The sequence below is a fragment of the Dermacentor silvarum genome, chromosome 7 (genome assembly GCF_013339745.2).
Source record: "Dermacentor silvarum isolate Dsil-2018 chromosome 7, BIME_Dsil_1.4, whole genome shotgun sequence".
Lineage (NCBI taxonomy): Eukaryota > Metazoa > Arthropoda > Arachnida > Ixodida > Ixodidae > Dermacentor > Dermacentor silvarum.
In genome coordinates this window covers 118,787,242-118,811,904 of record NC_051160.1, presented here as the reverse complement: position 1 = coordinate 118,811,904, position 24,663 = coordinate 118,787,242, and the positions used below count along the sequence as shown (strand labels likewise).

The following is a 24,663-nucleotide window of genomic DNA, read 5'->3' as shown; positions in this document are numbered from 1 at the left end:
ACATCAAGAAATTAAAACAGCGAAGAGAGCCACTGCTGTAAAATGCTTGCTTGGGCGAGCACCAGGTGACCTATAGTGCGAAAGGCCCAATGAGCGCCTCAGGACAGCATATTTTCCTGAAGTAGTTTTTGCTGAAGTTGCTGAAAGCTCCTTAAAAGGGATTAAGTCAGGAGGTAAGGAACAAAGCAGCTGTCAGAACCGCCCTGAAGCATGACCGGTGGTGGGGCCGAAAAAGTACGCAATCTGCCCCACCGGCAAAAGAAAGTGGAAGGAGAATGCGGCGCCGCGGTGTTATTCTCAGATCTTTACAAGCTGGCACGCCTGTGCCCAGTTGCCTAACAGCGCTTTTTACCTATCTGGTTGCTGCGTTGCTCACACGTACTGCCGCGAGGGTCCTTTTTTTTTCTTTTTGAGCACAGTTGTGTGATTGCAGGTGTGACCAGGTGACCATAATTTGGTGGCGCCAAGTTGTAGGTCACGAGCGCTTGTGTAAAGAACATACCGTAAATTGTCGTTATGTTGGAATTTACTAAATTGCTTAATACATAGAATTATGTTCGGAACTCGAAGCAGTTCGTCAGAAATCTGTTTTACTCAAGCGAAATCTGTTTTACGCAAGCGCCCGTTGGCATCCCGAGGTGCGGGTGCATCGTAGTCGTGTACTCGTTATTATATTGAGTCATCGTGTAGTCGTATGTTAAATATAGCGAATGCACTAACGGGACGTCACCGCCCGGTTACCTATACAGAACCTCTGGTCACTCACCGTAAGGTTGTTGGCATCAGGCTGCGGCAGGCGGGGTTGCTGCACTCCCAACGCCCTGTCACGGCGCTCCACTTTGGCCGAACGTCGGTGATGCCGGGTCACCTTGCGCGCCTCTGACATGGGGCGCACTGTCGCTGCCGGTTTTTGTTCTGGAAGTACGATCATCGGCTCCAGCGGGCTGGCGGCCCTGCTGGAGCCGATCATCTCCATTCCGCTCGGCACTGGCGATGTTGGCCACGGCGTCACGTCATAGTTCTGCGTGTCTATGGTCAGTGCCAGGGTCAGCGCCATGGTCAGCATCGCAGCCACCATCACGCCGATGCCGATGTTGCGCAGCCAGGAGAACGCCGAAGTGCCACGGTCAGCTGCAGGTGGCGCTGCTTGAAACAAGGTCGTCTCTGAGCAAGGCTGCTCGGAGGCATCCAACCAGCTGCACCCGAACGGCGGACGCACCCAGTAAGAACTGCGCAGAAAATGGTAAGACTGCATCTGCGTGGGAGTCCGGAAGGACTCGTCATCTCCGCTGGAGGGGCGGAGCTGCTGCAATACTTTACCTTCGTCGCAGTGAGTAGGGACTGGGAGGCATCGCCGGTTCGCTAGCGCGCAGACGCGCAGTCGGCTGACCACCAAGCAGAGCGGTCATCGAGGAATCCAGGGACGCGAAGTCGTGTCCGTAGCACCGTGGACGCTGGTTGCTCCAGAAACCGCCAGTAGCCGAGGTGCGGCGGGCAGTCGACGAGGACGACCGAAGGCCACCGCCGTGATGAAATGGGAATGGCTGCGAGGTGCTTCGGGTGGTTTCGTCGGTGCTGGTCGCGACAGTCGCTTCCGCGAAGGACACTCTCCGGCCGCCGGGCTGAGAAGAACGCTTCGGCGACCGTTGACTTTCGTTATCCCAGGTGGGGGTCATGATTCAGTCGTACGGTTTCCGCCTCGGAGCACGTGAATTCGAAGCATGCGCGCCTCTTCTTCCTTGTCGTCTTCTTATCGCCGACATATAGAGAGAGCTGGGCGCGCCATCAAACAGGGAATTAAAGGTGAGGATGATGATGATCACGTTTAAGATTGCACAAACCCGCTGTGTTGGGGATGGGCCAAGAATGGATTTGTAATGCACGTATAAGGGAAAATACAAAAAAGAAGAATCATAAATAAAAATAATTACGCTTGTAAAATGAAAATTAGATGGCAGAACTAAAAGAAAAATTCAGAGAAAGAGATGGAGAAATGGTATAAAGAGTAAGCATATTCAACTTAGTTTTCGAAATTTCTCCTTGTGGAGTCTGAATTTCGAGATTTTATAAAGGAGAAAGAAATCGTGGGAAAATGGCAAAGAAAGATAAATACAGGACACTCTCCGGCCAAATTGAGTCCAGAGGACAACTATCGTATCGAAGAACGAGAAGCAAGCATCGAAGAAGGTCTCGCTTGTCACGCAGCCGCTGCCTCCTTGGCTTCTTCTCTCCTTGGCTTGCCCCCTGGGCCGGCTTGGTCAAGTACCCGGTAGTTTTCATTAATTTTGTTGATATCTGTGTTTATTTCTTTTCTTTTCAGTTAGGTTGAAGCAGCCCATTTTCTTCATTGTGATACGTTTGCTACTGCACTGATGTCCAGGAATTCTCCTGGACAGGGGAGTTCCCCTTGGTCAGCATCTCTACAGAATGATGATCTACATTTAGACCTCTTTCTCCGCAGCGGCGTGAGCAGCATTCCCGTCGCGTTGGTGCCCTTGGGTGGGGCCTCTATCAGATTGAACAACCCTAAAGCTACCCAAGAACAACTACATGCTGTGACTCCCAACTACCAGAGCATCACTGATGTCCGGCAGTTCGGTCGAGGAGGGATAGTATGCAGGTCACCAGACCAGGCATGTGTAGCGGACCTGCTTAAGTGTTCCTCATTTGCTTCCGTACCGGTGAGTGCGTATATTCCACCACATATTGCATACACAAAGGGCATCGTACGTGGTGTCGACTCACAACTAAGTCCATCCGAGACCTTGGAGAAGCTCTCTATGGCAGGCGTGGTAGCTGTTTACCGCTGCAATCGCGTTGTGGACAATAAGAGAGTCCCCACTGAGTCAGTGATTGCGACTTTTGCAGGCACTTCTTGCCCATCGGAAATTAAAGCGTGGCCTTTAGTCTTCAGAGTCGATGCGCTGGCGTCACGTCCTCTACAATGCCGGAATTGCTGGCGATATGGCCATAGTGCTACAGGCGAAGGAAGGCAGCTTGGAAAAAACTATTACATATACAATGCCCTCAAACTGGCTGGATTACAAATTCTGTGCAGGTACTTTTAGACGGACAGTGTTGAAGGCTAAAGATGAGTACGACACCCAGCATTTTGCATTTCTTTCTAAATCAAACAATAAACGCGCGCTGTTTAGGTTTCTACGCGCCAAGAAAATGATTCCGCGACCAATAAATGCAGAATCCGCAGTTTTGTCTCCAGAAGACATAAAGAATTCGTTAGAGGTAATCGCTAGAGGGCTAGAAAGTCGCTTTTCTGCCCAACAACCTTTAGCTCCATTGCTATCCCCATCTGAGGAAGATTTCGTGGAAATTTCGAAGACTGAATTATCAGATGTATTACAAAACTTTCCATCAGCGGCTCCGGGCCTCGATGGAATCACTTCGACCATGTTAAAAGTTTTATATAAAGAATCACAAGAATGTTTATTAGACATAATCAATTATTCCGTCAGAAGGGCATGGGTTCCATTGGAGTGGAAAATTGCCAAGGTCATTCCGTTGCTTAAAAATCCGAGTGACGGCTATATATTAGACAATATAAGGCCAATCGCGTTAACTTCAAATTTAGTAAAATTGATTGAAAGAGTTATCAATATTCGTATCGTAAATTTTCTTAATGAGCGATCGATTCTAAGTCCGAAACAAATTGGTTTCAGATCACAGTGCTCTATATGGCAGGCCCATATTGACCTTGAAAGCCGTATTCAGTTGGCAAGGCGCCAAAGACAGTATGCGGCACTAGTCACTCTAGATATCTCAAAAGCATATGACAGTGTTGAACATGTGATATTGATCAATCAGCTTCAAAAGATTAACCTTCCAAAATACCTTCAAGTATGGATTTCAGAATTTTTAAGGAACAGAGAATTTTATTGCTTCCAAAGCGACATTTCTTCGGCTAAGTACGCGCAGTCAAGAGGCGTTCCACAAGGGGCAGTACTTACTCCACTCTTATTTAATATTCTAATGAGTTCCATCCCATGTCATGATGATGTACATACTTATGTGTACGCTGATGACATAGCGTTTTTTTTCATCGGCAAATGACACCCAAAAACTTTATCAAGTATTACAGACATACTTGTCTGCTATAGAAAGATGGCTTGATGCGATGCATCTTTGTCTCAACGTTAACAAATGCTCAGTGCTAACGTTTCCATTAACGGACCCCATATATATTTCACTCTCTTATCATCTAAATATTATCCCACAAGTAGATACAGTCAAGTATCTTGGGGTGATATATGACGGTTCACTGTCATGGAAGGCACACATTGACTATATTGCAACAAAATGTATTCGTGCGGCTGGCTTGCTGCGTAGGCTGAGCAATAGTCGATCAGGAATGCGAAGAGCAGCGCTTTTAACAATATACCGCATGTATGTTCGACCGGTATTGGAATTTGGATGCGTACTGTACGCTGGAGCTCCTGCATATAAACTTCGCCCCCTTGTTCTTCTGGAGAGGCAGGCCCATTGGACCACAAATATCCGTCGGATATCCAGTTTAGATCCGAACGTCCTGGGCCCACACTGGTCATTCAGCGGACGTACATGGGACATCCTTTTTTGGCATTAAAGAAAGTTCCGTTTATTTTGTTCCTGTAGAGGTCCTCTGGATGTTCCCCTTTGGATGCGGGAAACGTCCAGTGCATGTTATCCCTTGGTCGACCTTTGAATGTAGGAATCTTTTCAACAAATAATGTACGTTAGTGCGACTATTTTTCATTAGATTTTCAACGATGATATGCTGTGAACATATTGCTAACATCGCATGTACGTGGGCATGGTGCTTTACTATTAAGTGGACTTCTATGGGCAAAGAAGACAACAAAATTATTAAGTACAAATAATTCTTCCATAACTAAAGTTTCCTCTCGATGTTTCCTGGGCGAAAAGGAATTATGAACCCAAATCACCAGCTAATGAACATTACGCGGATACCGTTTTATCATGCTTTGGCCATATTACGTAATGAACAGCTGCGGAGGGCGTACAGCGGCCTGCCTCCAAGCCCCCTGAATAAAACTAAACGATAACCATATTTTGCCGAGCCAGCCAGCCGGCGAGGATGTCCGCGCTACAGTGTACTAGAATCTTCTAGTTCACTATATCCGCGCCTCGAACGCGCGCCGGCGTCGTCATTTGGTTTCTTGATTTTTTTTCTTTTTGTGCTTCCGCTGGCGTCATGACATTCGCGGTGCTGCTCACCGCGAGGACCGCCGCGATTACAAAGAGCGAACTGAGAGGGCGAGCAGCGAGGAGGGGGACTACCCGACTAGCGCCTCGCCACCTTCGTACCCCTCTCCCCTCGTTGTGCGCCTCGCACTGCTCACAGCCTCGCGTTGATCCAGCCGCCATACAGAAGGCACGTGGTGCCTTTATGTGCAGTTTTGTAGCTGTGGTTGTAATTTTGCCGCTGTGTACGTTGGCGTTGTAACAGGTGTTCTGTGGTGCCGTTCGGTGGTGTGTGAAGAGCTCTCCTGCAAAGCTGTGAGTATTCATTTGTCACCTTCGATTTTCTTTGATAACGGGACGTACCGCCATTAGGCGTGTTAGGAAGCGCTTGGTAGCTTCCGTTTGCCTTTGTCTCGCGCTATCTCGCGCCGCCTGCGCTACGCGTTTCGACACGAAGTGTGTCGCGTCCTGTAGGACTGTACGTCTCCGAAAAGGCGTCGACGAAGAAATCTTTGTCACTTCTTGAGTGCGCAAGCGAGCACCCGCTGGAGGACGAACGTCCAGAAGAGCAACCGCCAAAGCATGTAGCCGAAGTTTCCCGCGATGTTCCGAGAGAAACTGCATGAAGCTGTCATTTGCGATGCAGTGTACTGCGGCGAGCATCAGCGCGCCGATTTCGCAATGAATCTTTATTATTCCTCTTGAGTGCATTTGTGCTAATTGCTTGCATTATTCCGCGAGTTTGCTTCAATTGCTATGTCATGTCTGAGATCCACGCTACAGCAACTGCAAACACGACTTGGCATGTGCTTTTTCATAGCAGCATTGCCTCCAAATATGTATTTCAGAAATAGCAGTCCAGCAGTAGGGAGCGATTTATGTCAATTTGTTTGGTTCATACCGCACACAAATTAGGGTAAACAAAATGTACCATCAATTCAATATCTATGCAAATGTTGAGTGCTGATGGAGATATCTGAGATTTCCTTAGCTATGTGACATTCGGTACATACTGTTACATGAGTACAGATGAAAACAATTTGTCCTGTGGTCTTTACAAGATGCATTGGGGTTTGTCAATGCTTGCTATTGAAGAAAATCTGGTCGCTATTGATGAAAATCTAGTTACTACACTAACAATATATGTGGGTTGATTTCAGCTGCTGCAACAGTTTCCCCAAGGAAGCACAACAAATGTTGAAGATGCCATCAAATCATGGCTCAGACATGCACCGGAAAGGGCATCAGGCACCCTCAAACACAAGAAGCCTGCAACGTCTGTTGAGGACTCAAATGAAGGTATGTTTTTGAATGGAACTATTATTGCAATTGTCTTCATCTGCTTCTCACAAGAGTAAAAGAGCAACCTTTAACTCTGAGAATTTTGTGCCACGGTTCAAGTCCTTCGGTGCCTTGAATTTAAAATAATCTCTTACTTGTTCTTTGGACATGTTTTATTCTGTGGGAAGTGGGGACAGTTCAAAGTACAGGTGATAGCTGGTGTGGACCTCCTGCCCGGCCTGCAGCTTTGTTCGCACAATTTTCTTTGCCTTGGTCATGTGATAGTGTATGTTGCTCTTGCTGGGGAGAATTTTAATATCTACCATATATAGGGTTTCGAATAAGGTGGGGGTATACCGGGAAGATTGGGTGGGGTGTGTGCCGAGTAATCAGCAGCATTGGCAGCATGGCCTTGAATACAGTGTACTCTCAACCAAAAATGTTTACGGACCAAGAGATCTGACAAAAGGCTGATATCTCGGCAGCCTCAAAACGCAGCATGGTATTCCTATTTCCAGCTTCTACTTGTATATGCGAACAACATTGTGATGTACGGTTTTACTGGCTTTTAAGGGCTGCTCGGATATTTAGCGTTTTCTGAGATCCCGTGGTCTGTAAATTTCGTGGTCGATAGTACATTGATGCTCCTTGCAGCTGGGACTTGCACTATAATTATGTGTATCACTTCACAGGCTTTCATTGCCTTGTGAATTTTTTGGAGTTCTTAATGGCCATGAATGAGTCTATGCTTTTAGGTGCTAACTCATAGGAGCAGATGCAACACGACCAAGAGCAACGAAATAACATGTGATAGGTGCAGTTGTTTTCCTGAATGTTGTATGCTGGCAGCTAGTAAAAATGGATTTCTTTCTTGCCTTCCCATCAGATGCTGAATGAGTACCCTCCTTGCCCGCTGCACTCCAATCCCATGCCAGTGCCATGGCATTCGTGTGCCCGATTACAGCAGCTACCAAGTAGCTAAATAGTACCTTCACAGCAGTATTGTTACTTTTTCTCTTCTTATTTTAGCATATGTGTTAAGCAATGTGTGTGATCAATGCTCACTATCCAGGAAGCATGTTCACGTTCGGTATGAGATTCACTTGTGTGGGCTTTCCACTTCATTTTTCATTATGGCAGGTTCTGATCAGTAGCAGTTCTAGTCAACAGGTGATTTTGTTGTCAACAGCTGATTTTGATGGACAAATTAAGATACTAATTTGTATGTTTGTTTCTCTTTTTTCTATGTGTTAAGTGAAGCAATGTGTCCACTCAGTGCTCATTATTTAGGAAATACTTTGTTTCTTGATAAGAGGTTCATTTCTGGGAACTCTTAGCTTTGTCTTTCACTTGGGAGCTCATTATTCAAAAAGCACATTCATTCTCTCCATATAGATTTAATCCTCGGGTCGTTCAGCCTGGTTAATTCTTACTCTTTTAGTCTTTGTTGTTATTGATGTTCAGTAGTTCCCTCAGCAGTTTTTCAACACACATTTTACTCATGTTGATTAGTGTGCTTAGTGGTGGTTGCCTTTAAGCATTTCTAAAATTGAGTCTTGATTATCCCATCTGCTTTTTTAGTTACTTGCATTGCAATTTTTGTGTTGCTGTTGGACATTTTCAGTTGTGTTTTGCAGAGTACTAACACTATTGTGATGTGTCTCAGTTGATTAAGTACACATTTAATTACATTTGCCTTGTATTCTTCTCAGCCTGAAAAGTGTTCGGTGCTGTATAGTAGTTTTCTTAGTAATTTCGTTTGCAAATTCCGCTGTTAACGTCATGTTTTATGTACAAAAAATGGCGTGGTGACCTAATAAGTAGCATGGCCGCTTGTGTTGTTTGAGCTGCACCTGTTTATTTTTTTCATCACGTTTATGTAATGACAGCTTGAAGCAGCATTTTTAGTCATTTTATATGGGTTTTGTAACAATATTGGCAAACTATTTTGCACTGTTAGTCTACTGTGCTCAAATATTTTGATGTTGTGTTGCAATAAAATATTTTAACAAGATTTGTCTTGTTGATTATGCATTGAGCTTTCTTAATGTGCAGGACATATTAACAAAGCTCTTGCCGTGGTTTGTGAAGTACTATGATTTTAGCGTATGCATGGTATTTTCGCATGGCTGGCTTAGTGGCTGTTGTTCTATAACGTAAAGTTTCAGCTTTCCCGAAATACACAGGCACCCAGATATGGTTAGTTTATTTCTTTTGTACTGCCTTGTATCCTTTGGTAAAAGTTCTCTTCCCAGTTCAGTGCACTAGACTTGGTCCTTTGCTAAGCCATGTGGTACAGTTCATGCTGTGGGCCCTCCTGATGAAGCACGGAAGGCTGATGACGAGCCTTGCTTTTCAGTTCTGCGTATACACAGGGTAATAAAGCCCCACTACTCACATTAGTGTGGCTTCTTTCTGTACTTTAGTCAAGGATATTCATAAATTACAGGTATAGGTTGCACAAAGCTTCCCTAAGGATTTAAAAGGAATGTGCCTCCAAACGTCCAGTGGACATCCTGCAATTGAAAATATAGTCCTTCGGACATCCACTGGTCCTTTTGCTTTACAAATGTTCGCATCTAAACATCCAGTGGACATCCTGCACTTCACAGTGTCCTAAAGGTATACTATTTAAGACATCCACTGGACGTTTTGTATAGGAAAAGCTTATTTTCAAATATCCTGTGGACATCCGAATATCCGATTTTGATGTACGATGGACGTTTTTTGGATGTGCATTTTCTTTGCGTCGGACGATCCTACGGACATCCGTAGTACATCATTGGGACTTCTGGGGATATCCGACGGACGTCAAAATATCCGTTGTTGCATGTCCTTTGAACGTTCGCTGGAGATGTGTGGTCCAATGGGTTATGCTGCATCGTCGTCTGCCCGTCTACACCAACACAAAAACGAGGTACAATGTGCAGGCGTTTCCCCTGTTGTCACATGTCGTGGGTTTCGTCTACTGTAGCTCCCTAACAGCGATAAGAATACTGCGCAACAACATACCACTTCATTGCCCTTTTCCCTATCAATACACTCTCATAATTTCTATCGTCATAGCTCATGGTCGTACTTCAAACGCTTTTGTTGTATTCACACTCCAGGGAATCACGAAGAGCTACAAAATGGCAGACCACGGACGCGACGTCACCCCGACTGCGTGTACAGTGAGCCTTGTAGTGTTACAAAATGTGACGCTCGTTCATATGAAGCGAATATCTCGGACTTAACGAGACCCGACTGCTGCACAGCCGGGAGGACATGGCAGTTCGTGATGGATTTGACCGAGTATCTGATCCACCAATCGTGCTTCTTTCTTCTTTCTTCTTTCTTTCTTTCTTTCTTTCTTTCTTTCTTTCTTTCTTTCTTTCTTTCTTTCTTTCTTTCTTTCTTTCTTTCTTTCTTTCTTTCTTTCTTTCAATATCGCTTGGTACACGACCTTTCACCCTACACTGTCTGCCTTCCTTCTAGCTTCACATCTCACTGCCAGGGGGTAGAGAGGAGGGGGGGAGGACCCTTCGATTCCTAGCCGCTCCGCGCCTGCCAGCGTTGTTTGTTCTTTTCTATTTTTCGTGACCCTGTGATTTTAATAAACATGCCTGCTTTTCGGCCATTAGTTTACAGAGCCCTTGACCCTCCCACACGCCTTGCGATGCCTGCCTTCCGCCGGTGTTCCTTCGTTTATTCTTGCCCCGAGCCGGGGATTCGCTCCAGTTGCTTCGACGGCATATATATATATATATATATATATATATATATATATCTACCATACACATCTGGCGTGCGCGTGTGGGCTGGGCGTTAAGCTGGAACGCAATCAATTCACTTTCAGCTCCGCTCGTGCGCTTCCTGATGTAGGCGAAAAGAACGTGTTTAATAAAGAACGAAGGCGCTGCTCAAGTGCTATTGCACGACTCTGCCGCGGTTCTTGGAAATTGCTGCGAAAGCAGACCTTCGTACTGCTTCTCCCCTTCAGCGCAAGCTATGTGGCGAGAACATAGCGCGCACAGAGCTATCAGCCCTCGAAGCCCCTAGATTCTGCACTGATTGCAGATAACTTTCAAGATAGGGCGCACGCGGCGGCTCAACCGCGCCACTCGCAGCCGCCGCCGAAGTAGAACTAGCTGGTGTCACTCGCAGCTCCGCATACAGAACGATTGGTCAGTGTTTTACGCCCGGAGATCAAATGACGTTCAACTACGAGGAAATTGATTTTTATTCATGGGATGTTTGAATCTAAGGTAGAATGACTATTTCATCGCAGCAGTGAAGAGCAGCGAGGAAGCTTTTTTTTTTTTTTTTTTTTAACTTCAAGCTGGTCAGATCATGGTAAATTCCGACGCGCCCGGCGGCTGAACTTCCTTACAGTGCTTTCGTTCCCTCAGTGCATATATGGAAAATGATGTAAGGTTTTTTTTTTTTTTATATAATGCCTGAACGACGTCCTTGCTGCGTCCTCACACTGTTCCTTGCTCCTTCGCAAATACGTTATCTCTGTGACATTGGCAATAGGTTTATATTTCTTGTTAGTGGGTAATTTGTGCAGTGATCCACTAAGTTGATTTTCCTGTCTCATATCCGCTGTTAGCGCATGCGTGCCACTACTCCTTTAAGCGCAGTTTCTCACTAATACCTTTCAGGTTCCGTAAACAAGGGTGCATTTCATATTGGCAACTGTCAAGTATAACCCGCCGTGTTTCGTCTTCATAGGCAACCCGCATCGACGTTCATCATCATCATCATCAGCCTATATTTATGTCCACTGCAGGGCGAAGGCCTCTCCCTGTGATCGTCAATTACCCCTGTCTTGCGCTAGCGTATTCCAACTTGCGCCTGGAAATTTCCTAACTTCATCACTGCATCTAGTTTTCTGTCGCCCTCGACTGCGCTCCCGTTCTCTTGGTATCCATTCTGTAACTCGAATGGTCCACCGGTTATCCATCCTACGCATTACATGGCCTGCCTACCTCGATTACTTTCGCTTAATGTCAACTAGAATATCGGCTATCCCCGTTTGTTCTCTGATTCACACCACTCTCTTCCTGTCTCTTAACGTTACTAATAAGATTTTTCGTTCCATCGCTCTTTGTGCGGTCTTTAACTTGTTCTCGAGCTTCTTTGTTAACCTCCAAGTTTCTGCCCCATATGTTAGCACCGGTAGAATGCAATGATTGTACACTTTTCTTTTCAACGACAGTGGTAATCTCCCAGTCAGGATTTGGCAATGCCTGCCGCATACACTCCAACTCAATTTTATTCTTCTGTAAATTTCTTTCTCATGATCAGGGTCCCCTGTGAGTAAATGAGCAAGATAAACGTACTCCTTTACAGACTTTAGAGGCTGACTGACAATCTTGAATTCTTGTTCCCTTGTCAGGCTATTGAACATTATCTTTGTCTTTCTTTCTTTCTTTCTTTCTCTTTTATTCGAGACAATTTTCATACAAATTGGCTCAGGAGGCACAACAAAAGGCCCGGAGAGAGCCTGACTAGGTTGTGCCACCCTGACAGCGTAGGCAGCAAGTCTTGTTTTGATTACACATCATAGGCCGACCCAAATACAATAACAACAATGCAAATACAGAGAAATATACAGTTCCTTTTTTGGAACGAGAATCAAAACCTAATACTTATGCACACACAATGAAATAAATCTACACAATACACAATGAAATACAACACAATACTCAAGATTAATACCGAGAATTCGTTCAGGGACTAACATCTCACATCTGCTCAAATAGTAATAGGGCTTTAACTTGCTTCTTGAATTGAATTAGAGAAACTCTAGAATTACTTAGATTTAATATGTCAGGATACTTATTGAGGAGTTCTGGTATTAGTGACGATAGCCTCTGTAAACCATAATTTGTGCGTGATCTTGTCTTAACTATTAAGCTGTGTCGTAGTTCATAAGGGGACTGCTTAACTGGATAGGTTTCTTGAAAATTTATTCTGTTTTCTCGGTATTGACGTAGGGCTTCCAGAGATAATTTTTGTTTCAGCAATTGTTTTATTTGAAGTATGCTATATCTGGTAAAGTACGATGTAGTGCTTTCCGTGTAGGGGACGTTTCCAATTGCTCGTATAGCTCGCTTTTGCAACGATAAAAGATAATTAAGGTTTGTCTCGGTTGTTGTTGACCATACCAAGCAGCAGAAAATCAGACGAGAGTGTACAAGCGCATAGTAGATTTTGCGTTTTGCTTCAGGCGGGAGGAGTAATCTTAGCTTATTTAACATTCCAATGGCTCGAGATACGTCGGTTCTTAACGCATCCACTTGAGGGGACCATGATAAATTTTCTTAGAACACGACACCTGATGTGTGTTGGATAGGTACTCCTTGAAATTCCAAAGGTAAGGCTGGTACATTTGTTGGTCCTTTCGACCTAAACAACAAATACTTAGTTTTTCTATATTTAGTTGCATTTTATTTGATGTTAACCACTTATTTAGATTTTTAAGCCATTTATTTGCTTCAGCGCATATTACATGTGCGTCTACTCCTGAGAAAAATACAGTTGTATCATCTGCGTAAAGCACCATCTTTTTACGTCCTTTAATATTTACAATATCATTTATATAGAGTATAAATAGTACAGGTCCGAGAATAAATCCCTGGGGTACTCCATATTTAAGAGTTTCCATCTCCGATTCGACTTTGTTTATTACTGTGAACTGTGATCTAGATGTTAAGTAGCTTTGAATTAGATGAAGTGCTATACCTCGGATACCGTAAAAGGGTAATTTATGCAAGAGGAGTTCATGTTGCACGCAGTCAAACGCCTTCCTAAAGTCTAAAAAGATACCTAGTGTGTATAGTTTATTTTCTATGTTTTCGAGAATTTCTTCTTTAATTCCAAGAAGGGCTGTTTCCACCGACTTATTTTTACAAAAGCCTTATTGTTCCTTCGTGATTATGTTGTGAGTATTTAAAAAGCCTGTTATTCTTTTGTTAATAATGTGTTCTGCTATTTTTGAAAATATAGAGAGGATAGAAATCGGCATATAGTTGTTTAAGTCGTCTAAGGATCCTCCTTTATGAAGGGCAGAAACTCTTGCTTGCTTCATTTTGTCTGGAAACTCGCCTGTTGTCATAATAAGGTTGCAAATGTGTGCCAGTGGGACTGCAACTACACCACTTACCTCTTTTAGTGGTTTTGGTTTAACTTCGTCGGGGCCAGAGGCGGAATTATCTTTCATACACATAATTATGCTCTGCACTTCATGTTGGTCTGTTGGGGATAAGAAGACTGTTGAGGGACAATTTACAGCGATGTAATTTTCACACGGTATGTCTGGCGGAGCATCTGATATTCTGCATATTCATCTTCAACCCAATTCTTACACTTTCTCGATTAAGGTCCTCAATCATTTGTTGTAATTCGTCTCCATTGTTGCTGAATAGGACAATGTCATCTGCAAACCGAAGGTTGCTGAGGTATTCGCCGTTGATCCTCACTCCTAAGTCTTCCCAGTCTAAGAGCTTGAACACTTCTTCTAAGCATGCAGTGAATAGCATTGGAGAGATTGTGTCTCCTTGCCTGACCCCTTTCTTGATATGTAACACTCTACTTTTCTTGTGGAGAGCCAAGGTGGCTGTGGAATGCTTGTAGATATTTGCTAAGATATTTACGCATGCCTCCAGTACTCCTTGATTACGCATTGCCTCTATGACTACTGGTATCTCTACCGAATCAAATGCCTTTTCATAATCTATGACAGCCATATGGAGAGGTTGATTGTACTCCGTATAACTCTCGATTACCTGATTGATGACATGGATATGATCCATCGTAGAATATCCCTTCCTGAAGCCAGCCTGTTCTCTTGGTTGGCTGAAGTCAAGTGTTGCTCTGATTCTATTGGAAATTATCTTGGTCAATATTTTATACAATACTGAAAGCAAGCTAATGGGTCTGTAATTCTTCAATTCTTTAACGTCATCCTTCTTATATATAAGTATAATGTTGGTGTTCTTCCAGCTCTCTGGTACACTTGAAGTTGTGAGGCATTCAGTATAAAGGGCTACACGCTTTTCAAGCATGATATCTCCTCCATCTTTGATTAAATTTACTGTTATTCCATCTTCTCCAGCAGCTTTTCCCCTGGTCATGTCTTTCAAGGACTTTCTAACTTCATCGCTAGTTATAGAAGGAGACTCTGTACCCGGTTCATCACTATTTTGAAGGGAAGTAACTTGGCTGTTTTGGGAACTGTACAGGTCAGTATAGAATTCTTCCGCTGCTTTTACTATGTCATCGAAATTGCTGATGATATTACCATGCTTATCTTTCAGTGCATACGTCTTGCCTTGTCCTATGCCAAGCTTTCTTCTTACTGATTTCATGCAGCGTCCATATTTTACGGCTTCCTCAATCTTTCCCACGTTATAATTTCGGATATCCTTTACTTTCTTCTTGTTGATCAGTTCTGACAGTTCAGCGAATTCTATCTGATCTCTTGAGTTGGACACTTTCATGTTTTGTCGTTTCTTTATTAGGTCTTTCTTTCTTGGGAGAGCTTACCTACTGGTTGCCTTGGTGCCTTACCTCCCACTTCAATTGCGCCTTCTGAGATCAGCCTTGTTACGCTTTCATTCATTACCTCTATGTTATCGCCACCTTCCTGTTCTAAAGCTGCATATTTGTTTGCGAGCACCAGCCTGAATTGGTCTGCTTTTACCCTTACTGCGTCTAGGTTGGCCTGTTCCCTCTTGACTAATTTCACTCTTTCTTCAAATTGAGAGAAATCTTAGACCTCACTAACCTATTCTTACTGCACTTTACCCTACCTAACACTTCTACATCCTGCACTATACTTGGATTGGCAGAGAGTATGAAATATATTTCATTCCTTGTTTCTCCATTAGGGCTTTTCCAGGTCCACTTCTTGTTGGTGCGCTTCCTGAAGAATGTATTCATTATTCGGAGCCTATTCCTTTTCGCGAATTCTACCAACATCTCTCCTCTTGCATTCCTAAAATCGATGCCGTAGTTGCCAATTGCTTGCTCACCAACCTGCTTTTTCCCCACTTTTGCATTGAAGTCGCCCATGATTACAGTATACTGAGTTTCTCATTGCTAATTCAACATCTTCATAAAACTGTTCTATTTGTTCATCATCGTGACTGGAGGTTGGGGCGTACGTAGGCTTGTACTACCTTCATTTTTGTACCTCCTATTCAGCATTATTACGACGACTGCTACCCTCTCATTAATGCTGTAAAATTCATCAATGTTGCCGGCTATGTTGTTATGGGCTAGAAATCCTACCCCGGATTGTCTCTTATCTGGAAGGCCTCTGTAGCAGAGGACGTGGCCGTTAGTCAGCACTGTGTAAGCCTCACCAGGTCTTCTAACCTCACTAACGCCAATAATATCCCAGGCAATGCCTGATAATTCCTCAAATAGTCCTGCTAAGCTAGCTTCACTTGAGAGGGTGTGTGTGTTGAACGTTGCCAGGTTCAGTTTCCATTGGCGACCTGTCCGCTTCGATCGACGTTAACTACTGCTAAAAGGTGGACGAATTGATTATTAGAATGGTAACCAAAACACCAGCGTTGGGACTTTGTTGTTTGTTCAAGAATTTGAATGTTATTACTACACTTTACCATTCACCAACAGTCCTTGCAGAGCGTTGAGACTTCGTTGTTTGTCCCATAATTTCAGCGTTCTTGATACACTCCACCACATCGTTAACACCCCAAGCAGTGCACATTTAAGCCCGCGAAGTCGACACTGTCGGACGCGTGAGTGTTTTAAGGCAACTCACCTGCATCGGTGGCGAACACAGCGGAGGCGAGGAGTGCAATAATCCGTGAAGCCGTGATTGCCCAAAAGATAAACCGCCACTTGTGGCGATCACACTACGACTTGGTTGTCACGCGACGGTCACTTGAATCTGGGCACATCACAAACAAACGCTACCGTCGCAACCCACACCGGCGTCGATTTTCCTGCCCCACAGAGGTGCTCGGCAAGAAAGCCTAAATGCATGTAGGCTCCACATGTAACGAGGACGGGGAACTCCGCTCTCCTCCCCACGTTCCGTTGTCCAGCGGCCGCAGTCGCGTGCCGGTCGCGTTCTCTTCCGGGGCCAACTGACCGGCACAAAGTAGCGTCGTTTTCGCCTCCGGAAACTAGACGCACGCGCGGCACGAGAAGCCAGCGCTCACCGCTCACTCCTTCGACGACGAGTGGAACAAACGCACACGCAAGCCGTGTCGGTGATCCCGACGCAACCAACGGAGTCGCGTTTTCAAGCCGTACGAATGTACCGCCAAAGCCGAAGGGCAAAGCGCGGAGCAGGAACGAGCCGCTCGACCGCTGCCGCCCCCAGTGACGCCAGCGCCTCGCCGAGAGGAGCGGCAGCCGGTGTTTGGAGGTTTCGGAGAGTTGAGCAGAGATGCCCTGGAGGAGCATCCTCTCGATGGCATGAGGAGAAGTGTGAATGGAAGGATGTTCACGACGTGTTTTTCTGGCTTATTCAGACACGCGCTTTTGCTCCTATATACTGTCATGCCTATGTTACGCGCATGTGTACGCAAATACTGAAGGAAGTCGATGGAAGGACAGCCGCAGCCGAAAATTCTTAGATAGAGCAGTTCACGTGTCTTCTTTTTTACCTATTTAATGCTTCGCTAATAACTGGAAGCATACCCCAAGTTTAACCCTCATTGATAATTATTTATACAAATAAATTTAGAAAGAGAAACATCAATGCCTCTTGTGCTTTCCTCAGCATCGCTGTTATTTTGCATTATATGATTACTTCTCAAAGCTTCCGGCCCTCGGTTTTGCTTCTTCTTTGTCTTTACTTGCAGTATAAAATTACATCGAACACATAGACCGTGTTCATAATGAAACACTCAGAAAATGGAGACACATCATTAGATGCGGCCTCGTAAGATAGCTTTAAGCCCTTTACAGCATATTTGCGAGACCATTACTCATGCACCATTCTGCAATAGAAAGAAAACAAATTCCCAATGCAAAAATAAAGAACAAACAAAAAAATAGAGTTGTTGAGGTATAAAGGATTGTTCAGTCGATCGACTACTCTGGCGGAAAGCTCTTCCTGGATTGATTTATCAAATGAGGAATGCTTTCTTTCAGGCCAACCCAGCCTTCGTTTTATAATAATGATTTGATCGATCAGTAAGTTGCAACATTAGAAGCTTTTCCCAAGGGACATGTTGCAGCCGACGGTAGACATTTTACGGGGTGGTGAAGATGATCAACTACAGCGCGAGCAGGATTCCATCTTGCTCCGCCTTGCCTTACCTCATGTAAACTTTGCCTATAACTCCTCTCCGCACGACACTGCTGGTAATTGTTCTTTTTATTTATTACATGACCGAGAATCTACGTTACCATCTGACACCATCCTCGCCCCTTCTATGGTGCCGTATTTCGAGTACGCGCATGACTGGCTGATCATGCGCGAGAAATTTTCGGTACTTCGCTCTTTGCGTCGCAAACCAGTCAGAAGCTTATCACCGACCGTCAACACCATGAAGTTCACTTTTTCCCCGGTTCACTTGTGCTCCATTGCTACTCGATCCAAAGTGATGTGGTTCTCCAAAAAACTCCCCTCCAGTCACAGAGGCATTTACCATGTGTTGCCCCATGCGACTGAAGTGGCATACGAGACACTCCCAGTGTCTCCAGTGATCCTATCCTCACCGCCTTCCAATGAAACGTTCTGTGTTTCTCGGCTCGAGACTTATGCCTGTTCTCTTCATGTTGACCTTAAGTGCCAACGGTTTTGTGCTACGAGGCAGTTCCAGTTGACGGTGGAGCGGGACCTCACCTTAGACAGTAGACAGCGCCTATATCCCTTTAGATGTTGTTATAGCAACCCAGATATCCCTTTAGATATCTGTGTTGCTATAACGACATCTGGAATACGCCTTTAATAAGGGTTGTGGGTAAGGAAGGAAAGAAATCAACTTTTATTTTATTACTTGGTTTACTAGGCTTAGAATAATACTTATATGGCTGAGGTGACGTTTAGTGGCGCACATAATCAGTAATGTTGAATAACCAGCAAAATTGTCTACGCTGCATGGTATGTAGCATTTACCAAATGTCAGGCTTTTATACTGTAACTTTTCTCACAATCAAAGCGAGCATGCTAAAGTACAGGTCAAGACTGAGGCATTTGGGACACGGAAATAGGAAGCCTCTCTGAATTACCTTTCAAGTGCAACTCTACAAATGCTTCGCTTTCGGCAAAGCTTTCCTGCAAGGCAGAGATTATTTCAAGTTCCCTCTTCCTCAGCCTAGTAAGCTTTAGCTTTGTCAAAGGCCCTCTCAAGAGCAATCATTACGTAGATGAAAGCATGAATAAGACAGTGAAGCTTGCAGGGACCCATATTATGAGGATGATAAACAACAAACAGGATAACTGCGTTGGATAGCAGGCAAGTACCTCGACAGCGCATAACGGCGCAAACGTGCATTTGGAAGCTTGTACAGCTGGCTGGAGTCTTGGGAGAGCTCAACCCCGGAAGTCATGGACCGTAACAACGATAAACCGTAGCCTTGAGCTGCTGTATAAAAAGAAAAGTCAAATTTTCGCTCGATAAGCGAAGCATTGATGGCGATAGCAAATTATTAGGCAGCTGTATGAAGTAGGGGTAGTAGTTTTATTGATCGTATAATCTTGTGAACATTCGCTAATTGCAAACATGGTGTTACGCGCGCAAAGGCAAACAATGAACACATCTGACTCGATGGACCGCGGACACTCGCTGTCAAAAGTCTGGCGTGAGGAAGAGCGGCCGGAACAGCGAGGGAATTCCGCTTCGGGCTTCCTGTCGTTTTAACGCGAACTAAGTGGCGAAAACACAACGCAGATGAAGCTATCAGCACTCGACGTGCCTAGACTCTGCAGCCATCGCCGATCGCTGTCAAGACATAGGCCCGGTAGGCGCAGCCACACCACACGCAGCCGCCGCCGCCGCAGTAAAGCACCAACTTTACTTGCTTCCTCCCCACACTTCAGGCAGCGGCTGCCACACTATATGAACGCCAAATAGCAGGGAATCCCCCATCGAACTTATACGACAGGTTTTTCGGGACGAAACCAAGAAGCTCCAGCCACCGGAATCCCCAAGTACAACTTCCCTTGCAGAGGTCACTCGCGAGGAAATCCAGTGGGTGATTCATCCCTAGAGAACATCGCGGGCCGTACCTCTTTCGCTCTCGTACGCGAATGCCTTACGGGTCCCTACACCATCAACGGCTCGTTTCATACACCCAATTGCGGTGAATCTTCGACGTTTGCCCTTTGAGACGCTACATTCATCAGCTACGCAAGCTTCTACCGAATATGCCCGCGACTCAGCTGCTCGTGCTCAAACGGCTCGTCAAATCGCATGGGTCCCATGTTATGTGACCAGCTGTTGTGACGAGCCGACAGTGTCTCTCTGCATCGCAGCTGACTCAAAAGGCCCGGTGCGATAGCCACAACACAACCGTTCACATCAAACCAGGCGCCTTGGTCCTTCTTAGGACGCCCTGCCGCCACATCTTCCAAACTTCTTTCCCGCTACTCCGAACTCCTAAAAGGTTTTACGCCATCTCCGGAGATCACATACGAGATGCCTCCATTGTAGGGTCACTCGTCATCTTCTGTGCCCCCCACCGACGTCGTTCATGTGTCCCGTCTCAAGCCGTATGTCTCAGCCTACAGCCCTTTCCTTCTATAAGCACCGAGACGGCGCTCCAACCGCCGGGGTCATATGTTACAGATCATTCTTCCATTGTGAAGGAGCTCAGCTGGACGACGAAGATGACGATCGAAAAGCACATCCATGGTTGTTGTTATTCTGCCATCTTGGCTGTGGCTTCTCTGCATATATTTTGTAAATATAATCGTGCCTACTCGTTATATACGTCACATTTTCACCTACATAGCATAAATCCATCGGCAACCAGTAGCAGCTTCACCCTGTAATAGAGGTTCGTGATTCATGAGACGCTGCTATCTCTACATTCATGTCCACACTCTTTCCTTCCGCACGCACCTCTAGATCGGGCACTCGCGTGCCACGACCTAGAAGCACTGGCGCTGATGGTAGGGCATAGTTGCGATGGGAATCGATCTATGTCTTGGCGGTGACAGGCTGACAGCAAAGAACACAACTAAAGAAGAGGAGGGGTGAAAAACACGAAACGCTATAATATCGTCTGGTGTCCCTACCGCTTGTGCTTGTATTGTTGTTGTAGTCCTACTCATCTGTTCTCGGCGTGAGTTCAAGTGAGCGCTGTTTGTTTTGGCAGAGACCTTTGGCGCGACGTTCTTGTTTTGAATGAAAACAGGCGAATACGTGTGCGCATGCTTACTTGCGTGTTCCAGTGCGACCAAGAGTCTAGTGCTTTTCGTATTGGTAGGCACCGCCGAGATAACAGTGTCTCAAAAGCGCATAGAGTGAAAGAGGCAGCGAGAAAGCAGATACTTGCTCGCAGTGGGCAAAAATGGTAAAAGCAAGAAATAAATACGGATTTTCGAGTTTTCAGTATATTTTTAGGTGTTAATCCACTTCAGTGGGTGTGGTGATCAACTCGCTTGGCCAAGACAAACAGTGGCATTGAGCAATGTAGCGTTTTTATTGTGTGCATACGATATTTCTTTACAAGCAAATGTGCGCATTGTTCACTACTTTTGCTTCTTTACTTTTCTCTTCATCGTGTCCAGAGCGCTGCCAATAACCTTTTTGGCTGGGAGGCAATTTCTTTTTTTTTTATTTCACCATCTTATGTGAATTTTCGTATGAATCGTTGTGCAGATTGCGAAGAGCCGGCATTTCTTCTCACACGCCAGAACAGCTGTTTTTTTAACTAAAACAATAAGAAAGGCCACAATTTAGGGCTCCAAAAAAAGCTAAAAATTCGCACTGCTGCGGCATATTTGTTATTGAAGCCACTGAGAAGTGCTGTACAAACGAAGTTCGAGCGACAAGAAGGTGTTGTCGGACGCGCAGGCTATGCTTGTTTGCGTTGCCACTCCTTGCAATTTGTGCTAGTAGGCACTGGCAGGCGAACATTGTCCGAAAGTAAACTTTTGCGCGCAATGTGTGACCGTACAGAATCATCAATAACTACAAGGTCTGGTCTGCACTACTTGAAGATCACCAGAATAGACGCAAGGGTTTAAGGAAACCACTGTGCTAGTTTATACATGTATATGCAACCCTTCTTCCTGTCTTCATCATCACCTTTCGTCATTCTTTTTGTCCCTTTTCCCTTTTGCCTTGTGCAGAGTAGCAGACCAGAGCATGCGAGCTCAGGCCGACCTCTCTGCCTTTCTAATAAACTATCTCTCTCTTATGGATACATTCACCAGTTGTCAGTCAGAAAAAGTAAACTAAGAGACAAATCGTAAACGGCTTAAGTATGGCGCATTCCCTGCTCACGCTCCCGCCGCTCTTCGCTTGTGTCTGGCCTCTGCCGGCACTTACCTTGGAGAAAGAAAGTAAGGAGCTTCGATAAATCATCCTTAATGCGGTGCTACCGCTTCTTGTTGCTAGTGTACTTATCGCCCAGGAAGTGTGCGCGGGCGTGTGAAAATGTTTTGCTCAAGACGACAATCTCCTCCTATTTTTTCTCCGTGGTCTCCTAGTCCCGTTGGGCTCATTGAGTGTGACGAGCCGTGTACAAAAGCGGATGCACACATGTCATGGCAGAACAAGGTGTGCATGCTTACTACGGGCAGAGCTCACCGCACGGCTGATTGGTGCAAGCAGTGCATGCTTACTATAGAGAGAGCTCAAGCATGGCTGATTACTTGGCCGCGGCCATTGAGCGGGACACCCTAATTTGTGCTGGGGAACTCAAAGCTGTGACCTCGGTTGTAGCTGTGGTCAATGCGTGGCGCTTTCCCTTAAAGTTAAATGGGCTTGTATAAGTATAACCTCTTAACATAATTTTTTACTTTAAACCCAGGCAGAAGCGCTGATTACGGATGGTTTATTAAATGTGAAGCATTTCTTGGCGAACATTTGCCACTTTGACAGTATCTATCTATCTATCTATCTATCTATCTATCTATCTATCTATCTATCTATCTATCTATCTATCTATCTAGCCGCCCACGTCTTGGTGCTCTCATGGTCGTTTCGTTAGGTTGGTAAGTACCAAAATTGGCATAGTATGACAAGCGTGTATGACGAATTTAAATGACTGGTCATGACATCAATGTCATGACATGTGTGTAATGTAGGTCATGAAACAGCCACCTAAAATGACACTGACCCAGCAAAAAAAGATTCCCACTCATGAACCACTGGAATGAGTTCTGACGTTGGTACCAAGTGAAGGGAACACTAAAGGATGATGGTAGAAGTCATAGTCATGAGCATGACATAGCAAAAATGACAATGACTGAGCAAAAAAATTAAAACTCAGAAACCAAGGAAAGGAGTTCTGACGTGGGTACTAAGTGAAGAAAACCCTAAAGGATCATGGTAGAAGTCATAGTCATGAGCATAACTCAGCAAAAATAACAATGACTATGCAAAAACATTTATGGTCAGTAACCACTGAAATGAGTTCGGACGTTGGTACTAAGTGAAGGAAACACTAAAGGTTGGTGGTAGAAAGTATAGTCATGACTTTGACTGATAAAAAATGATAATGATTCAGCAAAAACGTATAAAACTCAGAAACCACGGAAATGAGTTCTGACATGGGTACTAAGTGAAGGAAATACTAAAGGATGGCGGTAGAAGTCATAGTCATGAGCTCACCTCTGCAAAAATTAGAATGACCAAACAAAAAAATAATGGTCAGGAACCACTGAATTGAGTTCGGACGTTGGTACTAAGTGAAGGAAACACTAAAGGATGATGGTAGAAGCCATAGTCATGACCATGACTCAGCAAATATGACAATGACTCAGCGAAAAAAAGATTACCACTCAAAAACAATGGAATTGGTTCCTATCTGGTACTAAGTGAAGGAAAAGGCTAAACGTTGATGGTCGAAGTCATAGTCACGAGCATGACTTCGCATTAAGGTCTCTTAGGCGTAGCTAAAGGGACTCCTGAGGACTCGATCATGACATACGTGCCATGCAGGTCATGAAACAGCCGCCTATGTCTTGGTGCTCTCATGATCGGTTCGTTAATTGGGTATGCTCCTCGCACACTGCTTCGCATAACATCGATTCTCACGGGGCATGGGATCTGCCGGTGTTTTTTTCTCTTTCTTTCTCTTATTTTTTTCCTCACTGTTGTCTTTGAACTGGGTAATATCTGGTTTAAGGATTAAAATATAAATTCTTGGGTATCAGATGTCAAACCACGATATGATTATGAGAAACTCCGTAGTGGGGGCTGCGGAATACTTTTCACAGCCTAGGTTTCTTTAACAGGCACCCAAAGCAGGGAAGACGGGCGTCTCTGCATAACAGCCGGTAAAATCGTCAGGAGTTGGCTCCAAGACATATACGTGCGACCTGTGGGCCGATAAGGTCTCCTTGGTGTAAAAATCCGCACTTATAGATACGCGAAGGTGAGAAGGCGTCTACCCTCGACCTTGTGATTGGCGTTATTCTTTTTATTTCCCATTGTAAGTTACAATATCTCGACGGGTTACATATATAAATACACATGGGTTGGTAACAAATTTAATCTGAAGCGTGGACGCATCACCAAACAACACATCCACAGGCATGAGCACAGACTCGCGCACATCATCATCATCATCATCAGCCTATATTTATGTCCACTTCAGGACGAAGGCCTCTCCCTACGATCTCCAATTACCCCTGTTTTGCGCTAGCGTATTCCAACTTGCGCCTGCGAATTTCCTAACCTCATCATCCCACCTGACTTTCTGCCGTCCTCGACTGCGCTTACCTTCTCTTGGTATCCATTCTGTAACCCTAATGGTCCACTGGTTATCCATCCTACGCATTACATGGCCTGCCCAGCTCCATTTCTTCCGCTTAATGTCAACTAGAATATCGTCTACCCCCGTTTGTTCTCTGATCCACACCGCTCTCTTCCTGTCTCTTAACGTTACTCCTAAGATTTTTCGTTCCATCACTCTTTGTGCGGTCCTTAACTTGTTCTCGAGCTTCTTTGTTAACCTCCAAGTTTCTGCCCCATATGTTAGCACCGGTAGAATGCAATAATTGTACACTTTTCTTTTCAACGACAGTGG

At 44.9% G+C, this 24,663-nt stretch overlaps 1 long non-coding RNA gene across 1 annotated transcript; it reads left to right on the top strand.

Moving 5' to 3' along the window:
• The first annotated feature begins 5,047 nt into the window (after positions 1 to 5,047).
• LOC125946943 (uncharacterized) lies at positions 5,048 to 8,494 on the top strand. Its single transcript, XR_007468010.1, has 3 exons — positions 5,048 to 5,514; positions 6,360 to 6,498; positions 7,367 to 8,494. It is a non-coding gene; the product is annotated as an uncharacterized LOC125946943 (long non-coding RNA).
• The last annotated feature ends 16,169 nt before the right edge of the window (positions 8,495 to 24,663 follow it).